A 16,075-nucleotide genomic window follows, 5' to 3' on the forward strand; every position below is an offset into this window, starting at 1 on the left:
CCAAAGAAGCAAGGACAGCGTGTGAAACAGCTCAAATTGTCAAACTATTTAAAGAGGGCACTACATTAGCCGTTGAGCACATTCACATCCCCTGATGGCTAGAGGGACTTGTATTTTGTGACGCATCCTCCTAGATGGAAGTACTGCTATAGCTTCCGAGCATGTGAATCATCATGTCAGTCCGTTTTGGTCTTTGCTGAGGAACTGGGGGACTTGATTTCACAGGGGTGGATAGAGAAACTCCCATGAATGTACCACTCATTGTTTGAGTAAGAGAGAAAAGAGTCTCGTTATGTTGGTGCGTGGCTATTCTCTGTTAAACTGCAAGACTCCCCCTGCGTCCAGGATGCCATGGATGACCTTGAAAGGAAACACCATGTTTGTACTATTAGGCAATTTAAGGTAAGGTAAAAGCTTGCCATCAGGGGTTTATGGCAAAGGACAGAAAGCAACTGGTGACTTTGCAGCACTTAAGTTCACTGAAGTTCATTGGTTGTCCACCAATGGCCACAGTGGAGCTTATGGAAACTTCTTGTGAAATGCAAAACTAGAAGCTAAAACCTCATCTATGGCTGCATGCACAACAGAGTAATGGTAAACTGAAACCAAGTTGAATTTTGCTTTGGACCTAAATGTCCAACAAGATTTCGAATCTGCAGCACGAAATGTCATTTTTGATAGCACTAGCATCTTGTTGGAATGTGGCAACAAGTTCTGTATTAGTGAATTGTCTCTTTGTTTCTATTAATAGGTATGAATAAAGAAAAAACGTTTGGATGTTTTGACCTGGTGTTTCAGACTTTGTGTCCAGCTAACATTTGATCACTTTACTGTGGGTTTAGAACAATGATCAGCGTTCTAGAACAGTTTGCAGACTCGTTGAGTTTATTAGAATCTTGCAATCAACAGTGACGGCCTCAGAGTGTACTCATTATTTCCATCCTGCTGAGGTCATAGAGTTCAGGAAAGACAATAGTTCACAACTTCCTGGCCTGTGTGTGTGTATGTGTGCCGTTGTGACTACAAATGAGAGGGAGTGTGTGTGCACCGGCTGCTGAGAGTGGTTGACGCAGTTCTATTGGTTAAGGGTGCTGAAAGTGCAGTGAAAACCACCAAAGCCAAGAGGAGTTCGCAATGACCTATTTGTGTTATTGTGTGTGCGCGTGCGTGCATGCGTTTATGAGTAACAGAAAAAAAATAGAGATTCATATCCAATAATGAGAAATGTGTGTAGTTGTGTCTATCGTGTGCCACCTTGAGCGTAGTTTAGCACAAAAATGGAGAAGAGGAAACTTGCCAAGCTAGCTCGATCCAAAAAGAAACTATTGCTACTACTACCAACAACTCCCAATAGCCTAATTTATGAATTGTGACTTAAACATGCAAAGGAATAGGAAATGAAACCTTGTGGTTATAGGGGCAGTTGGTGTCAGTGTTCACCAGCAGCCGCTGTTTGCAGGGGCACTGTCTCCAGTTCAGGGCCCCAAATTCAAAATCTATAATCTCTGTTGTTTGTGGTATATTTTTGGCATATTATATATGTGACTCACTATAGAGTCTAGAGCATTTCAATAGCGAACATAAGTGTGTTTCAGTTTCATTAGTAAGCGTCTCAGAGGTGTGCGTGAGAGTGTCTCAGTAGTTAAGTCCTAAACGGCCCCTCATACGTGTCAAGGAGTCTTGCGGTAGTGTATCGCAAATCCATAGGAACGCCCAGAGCTCTAGATTTGGTATCATTGTGTGTTTGGAAGCTGTTATCTTTACGTGAGGTAAGATTAAGCCTTTTTGTTTTTGATAAAATGTGCAGATAGCATATCATTGCAGTTCAAAAAGAGAAAGTTGGTTTATCCTCCTTTTATAAAACTACAGAATGGAATATTGGTAGTCATAATACATGCCTCTTTGTTTATAACGAAAATCTAATAGTAGATGCAGCATACAGACAACATTTAGTTCGTCATTCCTGGAACTTGATCGGTTTGGTATAAAGCTCAATTATTTCATGAGTATGTAAGATTTTAAAATCAGGATTAAACATGTTCTACTACAATTACTTTCTTAGCCTTTTTTTGATTTGATGTATTTTGTAACTTATGCTTTTCTATAATTTTTGAAGACGTACTATACAAACATTTTATTATGAAGTTTTTTTTAAATAATATATATGTAATAGTAATAATAATAGAGCTTTCAATAGATTTAAAGAAATTAACAAATTAGGGTAACGTTAGATGTTGAGATGGAAGTAGCATAGCAGCTAGCTTAGCCTAGCAGATAGCTTAGGCTAGCAGCGAGCTTAACATAGCAGTGCTTTAAGTGGTCCGTTTGCCACTCACCCCCCTTCTGTTTGACATGCGGTGTAATTCCTCTGCATAGTTCTCCGCTGTATGTTGCACCTCTGTTTTATTTGACTTGACTTTGACAATGCAAAAAGCTTTCTCCATCTTGATGTAACTGACTGCAGTTAGCGGCCGTTTCGTTTCCACAGTCAATAAATGCAAACTACGTTAAAATATTTTGTTGCATTATTATCAGTAACATTAATCGCATAGATGAATGCGTTTATGTTGACAGCCCTAAATAATAATAAGAACTAGAGTATGGCCTATACTGCCCGCAGGTGCCTGTGCATGAAACGGCCAAGCAGGCAAAAGAAGGCTAGCTAGCTACTAAGCACATGACACATTTTTCTCTGGCTGTTTTAGCCACGTGTCAGCAGTTAGGTCCTGTTACTAGTGCAATGCTAGCTACAGCCATGTTAGCGTCACGCCCCCCCCGCCGTCGGCCGTATCGTTGTCCCGTCCCCCGACGTAACGTCCGTGCCTTGCCCCCCCCACCGTCGGCCGTATTGTCCCCCCTCGATATTCTCTGGCTGTTTTAGCCATTTGTCAGCTGTAACGCTGTAACGTCAGCTAGACTTACACGCTACACACAAAAACGGAAAAAAAACACATAGTGACATTCGGGAATGAATGTTCAATGTTCACATGTGTTACAAGTTTGGTGAGGGCAGGCCAAACCATTTGGAAGTTACGAGTCAGATTAAGCGCACGAGACTACATTTTAATCAACAATTAATTGCAGCGTCCCCTATTCTTCAGTACCTAGGCAGTGACCCATGGCCGTTATAGACAAAACCTGAGAACTGTTCCAAGATGCAACCCACTTCATGTTCCACCTGCTGACATGAACGAGGAAACACAGAGAGATATACCATAACTGTCATCGCAGACTGGAGCAGCCAGTGCAACAGGCCTGACGTGAGGACCACTGAAACTAGTGTAGAAACTATTCTTAAGAGGGCATTCAGCCTTTCAATGACCCCTGTCCTTGCAGTAATGAAGTAAGTCATTAGTCTCCCCCTTCTGCTCAGTCCTTTCTGACTTACTCCAACGAGGACTTGCCCTCCTGCTCCCACCGTTTTGTGGGTCAAAAAATGCTGCCACTCCCTCTGCGCACACAGTCAACCTGGGATCTGTGCTCATGTTGACCACGGTGTATGTGTAAGTGCATACTCATCCAGAGTGGCTGCTTCTGCGGCTGTCCTGACTTTGTGGTAATTTATATATGTAGCCGTGGGAGTAGAAACGTCCCACAGGTCTATAAAATACAACGCAGTATATGACTGAATACCCATTGAAGTACTCCAACGACAAAAATGAGTAGTTAGCAAACCCTGGCATACTCCATGTGCGTCGTTAACTAGACTGCCCCCTAGTCAGGTGCTACTTGTACAATGTCCCCCAGTCTTCGGGTGCTACTTGTAGTGGGTATATACAGACTTAAACCCACAGGCCTTGTAAGACACCATAACTAGTAAACCATCTGAAGCCTTGGACGTGCCCCAGAAACAACCGCTCCAACCATTTTTGTTGCCATACTAACCAATCCCCCCAACGTACTCCACAGGGAATGCGCTCTACAGCATGGCAGGGGCAGAAAAACAGCAATTTACTCACCGTATAAAGGCCACCCAAATCTGACAGAAAAATAACCAGCATACCAGTTCTGTGACAACTCGAACAAACCGCCTACTTATCAAACTCAAATGTCTCCCAAAAAACATGTTTCAAAACAAGGCGCCCAGCCTACCAGCCTGCAGCAGCTTCAGACATTACTGCTGAGGGCTGAAGTCAATATCCAACCAGGTCAAATGGAAAATTGACGAGCCCGCATATGTTCCAGCCCGGCTTCGAGACCGAGATAAAAACCAGGAGACAAATGAGCTGGTGTGGCTCACACTTTGATTTGAGGTTCGTCAGCTGAGAATAAAAAATTGAGTCTACGACAAAGTCTTGATAACTGACGTCAATGTATCTCTTTATTACAGGTAATACTTGGATTCTGATTGTTTACTCGTTTTATCCCTCCAGGCCATGTATAATTGTTATTTAATTCCCTCAAAAAGGGACACAAACTCTTTCTGCATCCTATTTCTAACATGAGTATGATATTATAGTATTCATATAATCATCCCACCTTCAACACCCAATTATTACTAAACCTTTTTTTTGACTTTGTACTGTTATATTAAGGGAAACGTGTTTATCCTTGAAAAAGAAAATCAGCAAACTACCAAAAAAGGTGAATAATGCGGCATGCATTTCAAGTACTTCTATAGATATAGAATGGACTTTCTTGCCCTCTAAGCCTATGATGCAATGATTTAACATTTATTGTAGCACAAAAGTAAAAAAAAAAAGAAAAGAAAAGAGCATGGCAGACAAAAAATGCATAGTGTACCACATTCGTGTGTTTAAAGAGAATTAATAGTGTTTGTCTTGTGGTGATTCTGATTTCTTTGCCTTCATTAATTTATATATATTTTGATGCTGGGTGCTGGCTCGTGCTCTTGTGTTTCCAGGCAGGGCGGGACGGCTGAGAGGAGCGCTCTCTCACCACTCTCACCAGTGGCTAATTAACAATGTGGCCCCAGTTAAAGTCTGCTGTCTCCCGGGCTCCCGTGTCGGATTATTGTCTCCCATCGACGCAACGCGCATGCCAGCGTGTTTGCTCAGCCTGCGCTCTGTACCCTGCCCAGCCTTCCACCGAACCTGCCAGCAGCCCACCCCCGGGCCTCTCCTCACGATCCCCTGGACACAAGACCCCCTGAATAAATCCTTTCTTTTTGACCTCAAAACTGTCTGTCTCCGGTTTGATTTTGGATCCAGTTCTCATCCCCCCTAACATGTCTGTATGCAGGGGATACGAACAAGCATAGAATGTGAAGGAAGAGCATGTCATGTTACAGTACAACATAGACACTACAAAACTGAAAACAGGCCAGTAAGCAGAGTGGTTACCCCTCATGTGCTGATTCCTATATTCTCTAATGGACATGTAGTTTTTGCCAAATACAGAGCATCTGAGAAGTTTCCCTAGAACCAGGACTTCAACCCTAAAGGTAAACTTTACCGGGAATAAGCTTCTCCTTTTCCCATCCGCCCTGTTATCCATATTCCACTCATACAGTATGTAGTTTGGAATGTAATCATGTCTATGCAGCAGATATTCCAGGAACCGGATATCAGCGTGCATGACACATATGAGTGAGAACTGATGAAACCGCTGCTTCGCCTGGTTTTCAAGGGATTTAATGGAACTTGGGATCAGGGACAATGTATTCAATCTCAAAAAAGAATGTTTGTTTGCTCCCAAAGTCAACAGTCAAAGTAATATTTATTTGCCTTATCTGAGTGAAAAATAGAAAAGATATTATTTCCAAATGTTGTTACAACACATATGCAGAAAATAATCATACAAACCGCTCCTTAAAAGCAGTAAACAATCACATGATGAGAGACATGAATGTAAGTGTGTGTGTGTGGGGGGGGAGGACTTTGGTAAAAGTACAGTTTACGGACCGGTCGCAGTGGCAGATTTAAACACAACAAGCATCAACGCAGCAGAAAGCGCCACAGTTGTGTTACACATCACTGAACAGGACTCGGCGTTCCTGTACACCAGGCAATAACATGGTAGCAGTACAGTTTAATAAAAAACTAAAGTAGCAAACAAAGTATGACCTATCTCTGTCCTGACAATTCGGTATGACAGCGGTGATTCGGCTGTCGAACTAAAAGGCATCTCTCCAGAACCTAAGGGGTCGCCATACCGCTCTGTACGGGCCAGTTCACGTGTGAGCTGATTCTCGTCTGCCAGCTAGTGTTGTCTTAGAGAAAACAGGACTTCCGTAATCCTCTTTCTGCAGGATAAAGTACAGTATGACAGCACAGGGCAAGTTGAACGTTTCTTCTTTGGGATCCAGGTTTTCCACTTCACATTCAGGCCTCTTCCTTTGTTTCAGCTGCTTGGGGAAGTCTCAACACTTTAAAGTGTTGTCCGCCTTGGAAGGAGACGTGAATGCTTGTGTTTGCTTTAGCGGCAAACAAGACCAAAAGGTTACACTTAACAAAATGAATCAACAACCACGAAGATTTTATTGAACTCCAAGGGACCTGCGTAGCAAAGCTGCTAATCCAGTCAAGTTTATAGGGTCCCATAAATCCACTATCTTCAGAAGAACATATATATGTACTTGTGTCAATATGGTTTCATTTCTAATAGGTACATTCCAAACTACCCTCATTTTTTCCCATATGTTTGGAATGATTTGCTGTATAAATAGATGTGTGCAAAATATGACTTCTTTTGAGTTTCGTTATCATGCAGACGTGTGGAGGCCAATGTCGGGGTTACTACAGGACAGTGAGATATGCTGCAGCACATGAGCTGTACTGCTCACTTCTCTGTTTACTTTCCAACCAAAACACTGATTGCACACACAGGCGAGCACACACACACGCACCCACACCCACACACACACACACACAAGCACGCCAACACACCGCTACAGAGACCCCAGAAGACACACAGCGCCATTCGACTATCAACAGGAAACATCTTTTGCAGAACAGGAAGTGCTAGTTTCTAATTGGTTGGGTGTGATTCAGCGAGAGCTGTGTCTCAGCCAATCAGGGAGATCTTATTTTAGGGCTGGGTATAAAAAGAGAGGGCCTGCTCTGCCGATGGTCAGAGTTAGGTTCACATGTATCTGTGTGTGCGTGCCTGTTTTCCTAGTTAAATTACACACAAGTTCCCTTTTGTGAAACTGATTCATTCATTTTTAAATTAAAGATCATATTCAGTTCAAAGTTCTTGTGAAAACGCAATGTGTTTTTTCCTTCTCTTTGTGGTGATCTGACATGCTTCAACGTGAGAGCCTCTAACACAAGCCATCCCCACCGCCGCGTTCATATGGCTTCATGCTGTAATGTGAAACTGTGTATTAGTCAACAGCATGGCAGCACAGTTCATGATCAAACTCCAGACTTACTCATGTTGACTGCAGCTTTGGGAATATATTTTGATTCATCTTGTGATTGGTTAAATATAATGTAACTAACTCTATGTGTTGTTTTATCTAAAGGTTGGGGAAGCAGACAGGAGGAGGAGAATTCAATCAGCTGAGAACCAAGTTCTTCCTCCCTTTTCTTACCACTGTCTTTTTGAGCAAAAGCCTTAAAAGATAAAAGATATTTGTCATTTTTCCAAGCTGAATAAAAGAAATGTCAACGTTCAACCTATCCGTGGTTTGAGTGGGGAGCACGTTCGTCCTCCGATCAGATGATTGGCGATTCGATCCCAGGCTCGACTAACCCGCATGTCGATGTGTCCTTGGGGAGGACCAACATTGTTCCTGTAGCTGTGACTACAGTGTGTGGATGTTAGTTACTGATGAGCAGGTGGCTCTGTGTATGGGAGCTCCTGTCATCAGTGTATGGATGAGTGTGAATGTTGACATGAAGTGTTAAAGCGCTTAGATGGGTTGGAAGACTAGAAAAGCGCTATACAAGTACAGTCCATTTACATAAAGGGAATTCATTATAACCAACACCAAACACTCACATATATGCCAGCCTCATTCGTGCAAAGCGTCTTTTGTTGTGGACGCCGTCTCAGAGCGTGAGTACACATGCTGTTAGTGTTCTGTTGTTCGCGCTCTTTAAATATTGTCAAAGATAAAACACAGATTTTTCCAGTCTTGGGAATGTTTTTAGAACATTTTATGTTTCAATTTTAGTTTGTTTTTTGAGAAAGCACAACTACTGTGATTCTATGAGCTCTCTTTTTGTAGCTCTCTTTCTCACTGCCCTCATCTGAATGACTTTATACTGCAGTGCTCGTCCATTTGTCACAGATGCAATCTGTTGACTATGTACTAGCACATCTCACATGAAGTGTGAGTGCGAGTGAAGGTTTTTCCACGCGTCCCTTTTCTTCACATGTATGCGCATGTGTCTTTCTCTTTACTTTGAAAATGCATATGTTTGTGTGTGTTTTTGTGTGTAGCCGTCTGACGTTGGCTGGCCCCGCTGTAATCTAACAATTAAATGAGAGCTGGATGGAATCAAGCCCCTGTTGCCTACGTGTCAGGAGAGTTAAAAGCTGCGGGCGTCACAGTGGAGCGTTGCTCCGTGCACATCTCTCATCAGCCGGCCCCGACGTGATTGCTCGTCTACTTGCAGTGGTTGAAGCTCAGAAATCACTGCAGTGAATGCAATCATCGAAGGGGAGGAGAGGGGGAGCGGAGGGGGTAGTCCACGAGCTCTGGTGCCAGCTCTGTGTCTATGCATTATATGTGTGAGTGTGAGAGTTGTGTGAGGTCATTTTATTATGCGGTTTCAGTGCCAGCCTGCCGCTGTCTGCCATCCAAGTCCTAAGTTAGGGAAAAGCACCTCTGGATCCTGCCAGGAGTACAGGGAGCTGTTGACAAGCTTAAAGAACAATCTCTGAGCTAAAAAACAAAGATGCAACTATCGATGAATAAAATAGGGTGATTAATTGTGTTTTAAAGTGGCTCCGTGTTGGCTGAGACCTAATCTGCGTAATCATCCAGTATTTAATTAATTGAGTCAGTGTCAAGCCTGGAGGGTTTTTCTTTGTCCTTATGGTTGGGGTTTTGTTTTCTTGGATGACTGATGGTTTATGGGCGGAGACTTGTGCAGGATTCTTTCCCCCTTGTTTTTTACAGCCTGGACGAAGGCTGTTGTTTGTCTAAAAAAGAGAGTTGGTGTTTGGAAAATGGGAAAATGGGAAGGAGTGCCTTCTCTTTCACTTGACCTTCCCCTTTATCTCCTGTTTTTTTGTATCAGGAAATGCTCTCAAAATATGCTCTTAACGTAAGCTGTGAAGGCATTTTATTTTTCATGGGTTTTTTTCATGTTTTATTGCAGTATCAAAGCGTCAAAGATGCTTAAAAGCGAGATGTATTAGCAGGTAAACATACAAAAGAAGTCAGAAGAACAGACCGACTAACAAAGCTCCAGGTCACAAGAAGATTTGCAGAACCTTGTGCGTCTGTGAGTGTGGTCAATGGAAATTGGGTTATAGTGAATGTGGTATGGATATATGAAAACCGTGATAAATGTCCCTGTTGAAGTTAAATCGGAGTGCCAAAAGGTAATGGCTATATATTCGATATTCCCATTTCTATTGTAAACATTAATGCGCATCACTAACTTTGTGTCTTAGTATTTGTGCTTTCTCGCCTCACAGGTTTCCATGGATCATGTTTCATGGACCCTGTTCCTGCCTCCTGCAGTGGCCTTGCTGACACCTGCTACTGCTATCATCATCATTACTCCTCTCTGTCTCTGTGCTCTCTCCCCACAGGCCTCTGTGGATGGTGGTTCTATCTGATGGTGGTTGCCCCTGCAGTGGTCCTGCTGTGCGCCTGGCTTACTACCCGCAATTATGACGCATGACCTCCATTGTAGTCTGTGCTTCCCGTGAGAGGGATCCTCCTCTGACGTTCTCTCTAAGGTTTCTTCCTTTTTTTCCCAATGGAAGGGTTTTTTTGGGAGTTTTTCCTGTGCTCATGTGAGGGTTTCGGGACAGAGGATGTTGCATGTGTACAGACTGTAAAGCCCTCTGTGTCACGGTGTGGTTCACTTCCTGTCTTATTTTGTAGTTTTCTGCCACTTGTGTCCCGGGGTAACTTCACTTCCTGCCTTGTCCTGTCATCCCCTGTGATTGTCTGATTTCAATCAATCAATCTGAGTTTCTACCTGTGTCCAATTACCTACACCTCCCTAGTGTATTTAAGCCGTGTGTCTCTTGTGTCTCTTGTCGCGTCATTGTCTATCGTCCTGGATGTTCCTCGTTCCTGCCTGCCTTTTTACCCCCTGTTCGTGTGTGTGTTTTTGCCTGTTGGCCTTTTACTTTGTCACTTTGTTTTTGACTATTAAAGTTTTGCGTTAAAGTCTGCGTTTGAGTCCTGCCTTCCCACGCATCCTTGACACTCTGAGGCAAGTCTGCGATTTTGGGCTCTACAAAATAAAATAAAATAAAATGAATTGAATTGAATATGTTATCTGCAGATGCTTCTGAACATATTTGACAGTAAGGTAGAGGCAGCAACATTTTAGCAACATCGTAGTATTCGTTGACCTATTGGTCTGTCCTACAGTAACCCGCCCTCGTGGGGAGGGGTAAAAATATTACAGCATTTCTAAAACTTCCCCGTCATTGTTCCTCATGTTGCGCTTGCCATTTATGCGCCTCTTTTCACAAAATTTGTGATTGTAAAAACTCGGTTATTTTTAGGTAACAAATTAATTTAGGTTAAACAAAACCGTCATAACTAGTGATCTAAGAGGGCTGGAGTGGAGATGTTGTGTGTTTCTTTTTCATGTATTGTCATACATATTTTGCTTCTGTCTATTAATACAGCATCATTAAATGGACCGGTGTACACCAGCGTTGACACAAGCTGGCGGAAAAGTCAAATCTATCTTTTAAATAGATTCCACTGTTGCCATGTTGGACCTCCCTCAGTGCACGTCCCACCAGTTTATAATTTAAGCTTTTCCATGACTGTTAACAAAATAAGAAGCACCTCCCTGGATTATGGATGTACGTGGGTAAGTGACCCGGAAATATATGCACATCCTCCTTGAGTCTTCATATTTGTATGGGCCCAAAACGAGTGACGGAAAGGAAAGCGTGTGAAAGTAAAAGGAGTTTTTCGTGCATGGAAAAGATGCCAAAGATAATGTGGGGTTTAGAGGTCCTTATGAAAACATATATGTGTATATATTTATGTGCCTATATACCAAGTAGCCATGGACCTAAAATGGACGCATTTCCTGATATTTCACTTGTGCTTTGGCTTGAGTCTTGCACCTACTCTGTGTGAAATTCACTTAGTGGGTTTTGCAGGCACACAGCGAGGTGTTGTTATTGTATGGCAGGGGACCAGCAGCATGCATGGAGCTGCAGAATGTGTGTTGGTTACAGTGGAAATCTTTATAGAGCTCCACCTGGCCATGAGGAATTTTAACTGGTCCACCGACTCATCCTCACCAACCCACCTGTCCTCCACTGTGGTCCTGACACATGTGCCAAACCCGCTACAGTCAAACCTGCTGAGTGTGTTTTTTTATTTTTATTCTCTATCAACTCAATAATAACATCAAATACACAAAGGAATTAGTTGTGGGCAGTTGTGTGCCCAACTTGGCAAAATGACTTATACTCGCTCCTTAAAGAAACAAATACAACACATTTTAAAGGACTAGCCTTCATGCATATATATATTATGGCTTATGTTACTTTGTTTACGTACTTCTCTGAAGCCTAACCCAATGATTTTTGATAAACCTTACCAACTAAGTGACTTTGTTGTCTAAACCTCAGCAAGCGTGTTTGTTTGTATTCCCAATGCCAACCACATGTTTACTGCGACCGTGGCGGAGCAGCATAGTGTGATGGCTGGGCTGCCCCGTGTGGTTAGGAAGTGAAGCCTATCGCGGGAGGCCAGGAGTGTGCAGAGGTAATGACACTGTGCCCAGCTGCCATGTGGGTGGGAAAGGGGGGTTGTGCTCGTATTTTCCAAGACGCTTTATATGGCACCTGTTAAAGTAGCATGAGCAGGGGAAAGAACGTTAGGGAGACGGAGATGGGAGGAGTAAACCTCGGGGCTCCATGTGGAACATCTTACACAGTAACTAAGCAGAAAAAACAATGTGTGTTTGTCATAGAACAAAGAACACTGTCCAATCACGGGCCTTTCTGTATTCGATTATGAGTTCTTTTTGTGCTTGCATGCCACCTCTTCAACTGTCAGGCCAGTAGATTTGGTTTACCACAGCCTCTCGATTTGCTGCAGTAGATAAAGTTGCACGCAGCCTTAAGATACACAAGGAGAGCTTAGCTTGTGTTGTTTTTTGCTTTTCCCAGCTATTGTTTTCCATGTTAATTCCATGTTAAAAATCATTTCATGCAGACTTGCAAAGTATTTTGGGTGCTGTCTGCTTCAACACCAGCTAACCACTAACAACGAGGACTGAGCCATCAAAGCTGGTCATATTAATGGTATGGACATTACAAATAGTCACACACCGTGCACTGGACATTTGTGATGGTTGTTGTGGTGCATTTGGAAAACCACGGCAACAATGAGCAGTGCAAAGGGTAAAAAAAACAACATATGCAAACAGAGCATGAGGGTGTTTCCTTAATTAAAGGATTAAGTCTAAGCGTGGAAATTAGGTTTGTGCGTTTATTCCAATTATGGGAGATTTATGAACAGAATCAGGTACACGTGCAGCTTCATGAATCCAACAACTTCACTAATGTTCAGACCGACGGAATAATTTTTTCACCAGTCTCTCTCTCACTGTGCTCGCAAGCAGATTTTTATGAAGAGCAGCATGTAATTCCATCTTCTTACCTGTATTGGTTATAGTTGCATTCCTACACACACATAGTGTGTCTTAAAATCACAGGCTGGTCATAGGACTGACACACCACCTGTCAATTACACAAGGGAGTGTGTATGACTGCAGTCATTTTACTGTCATTCAGTCCTTTTTCATGCAAAGTTGACGTTGCTTGAGATGTCTGTAATGAAAACTTGCCATCAACCAAGAAAACATAACCTGATAATATAATAACAATAATATAATAAATCATAATTAGAATCATTACCATAATAATAATGATTCATAATGAAACACTGACTTTCCCTAATAACCGTGTATGGCTGTTTTTTAACAGATTAACTAAACAAGTTTAGTTCCTGAGGATTATCACTCTCAATGGACTTCAGCACCAGATGGTTTCTCCTGGTGCATGGCTGAGTGCAATCTAGTCTCAACACAGGCCAGGCTTGCAAAAGGATCGCTCCCCATTGGCATTACTCACTGGCATTGTTAGGAATACACAGAGGGCGATTAAAATGTAGGTAATAAAAGCAGTAAATTCCATCAAAAGGGCAGTTGTATTTGTTCCCTCGTTGCACGTGTGCTCCACAAACCGAACACAGCCAGATGGTTCAAAATCTATATGTGTGTGTCGTCTTCTTGCTTCTCTCATTAAAATCATATTTCAAGCTTTAGCTTTTGTGTGTGTAGAGCCTAAGCTTCAACAATTGCTCCATCAGCTACAAAAAGCCCAAATAATTCTTGTTGTCAGGCTTTCCAATAGTCTGACTGTGACCCAACAAAGGAGGACCACGCTAAACCCAAACTTTAATAACTTCATGAACCATGGCCACCACAAAAGTGTCCCGGCTTGCAGGTTCTCCACTTGCATTGCTTTTTCTAAATACAAAATGACGCTTATCTAATTTTACACTAATGTGTAAAATTAGATAAGCGTCATTTTGTTTCTAGAGGTGGGTAGTCAGGCCTAGTTTTGTTATATTAATTTCTTTTGTTTGGCTCAACCACAGGTCCCTGCCTGCTCCACTCAGAGTACAACTTCATATTAAGATTGGAATGTTTGATAATAATATATTGTGTAAAATTTCCATCCATTTGAGTAACTTTCTCCAACTGACGCCACCCAGACAACCCCAATAGGGGACGTATGAGTGAGGGTACTTTTTTCTCTTGCTGTTGTGGCATCTGCACGCGTGTGTTTGGGTGTTTTTGATGCCTCAGCATCGGAGTCGGCCGTGGGAGGAGGCATCGTGTTGTCAAGTTGTCCATTTGTGTCGTTCTTGTGAACACAACATCTCAGGAACTGGAGGGAATTTCTTCAAATTTGGCACAGACTTTCAATTGTACTCAAGGATGAACTATTAGGTGGTCAAAGGTCATTGATACCTCACAAAACATGTTTGGGTCATAATTCAATGTAAAATAGTATAAAAAAATAAAGTGATAAGAAATAGATGTGAAATGAAACCTTATTGGTTGGAGCATATATGCAACCATGAGAGGTTCATATCTCAAGGTCTCTACAGTGATGCTTGTACATCGCTGTGAGGAACAGTAACAAATAAGCTAATGATAAAGAAACGTCTTGCCTTATGTACGAAATTCATACTCCATACATTATATAAATTACTTGATGTAATTGATGTAAATATGGAAAAACAAATGTTCCTATGCAACAGTCAACTATACTGATAAGGTAGATTAGAGAGACCTAGAGTCTGCTGTACTGTACAAGGTGCTTCTGAAACTAGTTGTTTCCTTCTCACTGTCTATTGAGCAGGTTGTTAAACAGGAGCATGTCGAGATGAATCAGCACTTGTGCTTGGAAGTGTATTTTTCTATTAATATGATTGTAATTCCAAGTGTAACGCAGTAGGACATTCCAGTCGGAGTCTGAATCAGACGCACTGAATAATGAGCAATGGAGCCATTTCTTATCACAAAGTCTAAAAAACACACACAGGAGCGTGCCACAGCTGTATCATAAAGTCGAGTCTGTGTGTGTGTGTGTGTGTGTGTGTGTGTGTGGAGGGGTGTATGGGTGCATGTGGAAGTCATCGTTGATTCACCACTGCTAAAAACAACTTCCACACTATCATTGCAGGATCAGTGTACATGATAACTTTGATCAGTTTACCTGTGAAATGTTTATGAAAGTAGTTGCATTTACTATTATTTAGCCAACATTGCCCCCAATGAAAATCCCTCGATGTCATGTGACGGTTTTTCACACCCACACTAGTCAGATATTTTCTAACATAAAATCATACAAATGCTCTTAAAATGACATCAACCACACTTTGCTTACAGTCCCACCTTTTTTTTTAGCAAACGTCAGACATTTTTTTTAACAAAAACACTTGATTTTTTAGTTTGCCAAGTTTTACACGAGAACCTTTTAACATGACCTGTGAGAATTCTTTCGTGGGAATGTGAATTCTTATTTCCCCCTTTAGTAATAAACAACAGCTGCTTATGTTTATCACGGTGTCTTAATCTGCAGATTTGAGCTCCAGATGTGGTCCATCTATATGGAAACAATAGCGGCAGCGCACAGGTTCACGTGCCCATTGCTAAACCGCGGGGTGACTTCAATGAATAGTGCACCACAGTGGTTGCAGCACTGCGGCAGGTGTGGCCTACCGCTGTGGTCAGATGCAGCTGGGGCTGTTGAATAGTCCACGTACACATTGAGGTATAGGTGTATACACAAATACACACATGCTGACATCTGTCAATCCAAACAGAAGAGTTCCTTTGCAGGTCGACGTGTTGAAGAACCTTTTGTATTTCTCTCCTCCACGTTGTGTTTATTTCACGGTTTGAATGAAGCATAACAAATGGTTTGATGATAATTCTGTTTGTGAATGTCTGTATGTGTACCGTGATGGACTGACATTTTAGGGCATCTTCTTCTCTTAATCTACATATCCTAACGGATGATGTTCATGATGTTCACATGAACTTTAACTATAGGTCAGGCTCTGCAGTTTCATTCACTGGCAGAAAACAATTGGGTGTCATGACTAAGCGCCCACTGTAAACGCACATTCCTTGTAGATGGCTTTGTAAAAGTGAATGTCAGAAGTCCTGCCTCACTTTGGGCTGTTTTCTTTTTAAACCTCCAAACCGTTTTACAGCTACCTGTAGCAATATGCCCAAACCAACGTAGCCTATTTTAATTACAATTGTTAATTTGTTAACAATTAATTTGTTAATTGTTAATTTTAAAGGAATGCACTTTCCTTTGACAGAGAGTATCATGTGTTGTGGTCTAGTTGTCAAAATATTGAATGCATTGTTGAAAACTATTTCTCAGTAGATATAAGTAACCTATAGACATATTC

General features: G+C 42.0%; 1 long non-coding RNA gene across 1 annotated transcript; it reads left to right on the forward strand.

The window, feature by feature from the left end:
- Window positions 1-279: 279 nt before the first annotated feature.
- On the forward strand, window positions 280-5,140 carry LOC144411382 (uncharacterized). The gene is made up of 2 exons (XR_013468544.1): window positions 280-402; window positions 4,865-5,140. It is a non-coding gene; the product is annotated as an uncharacterized LOC144411382 (long non-coding RNA).
- The last annotated feature ends 10,935 nt before the right edge of the window (window positions 5,141-16,075 follow it).

Source organism: Gasterosteus aculeatus, chromosome 8 (assembly GCF_964276395.1).
Source record: "Gasterosteus aculeatus chromosome 8, fGasAcu3.hap1.1, whole genome shotgun sequence".
Lineage (NCBI taxonomy): Eukaryota > Metazoa > Chordata > Actinopteri > Perciformes > Gasterosteidae > Gasterosteus > Gasterosteus aculeatus.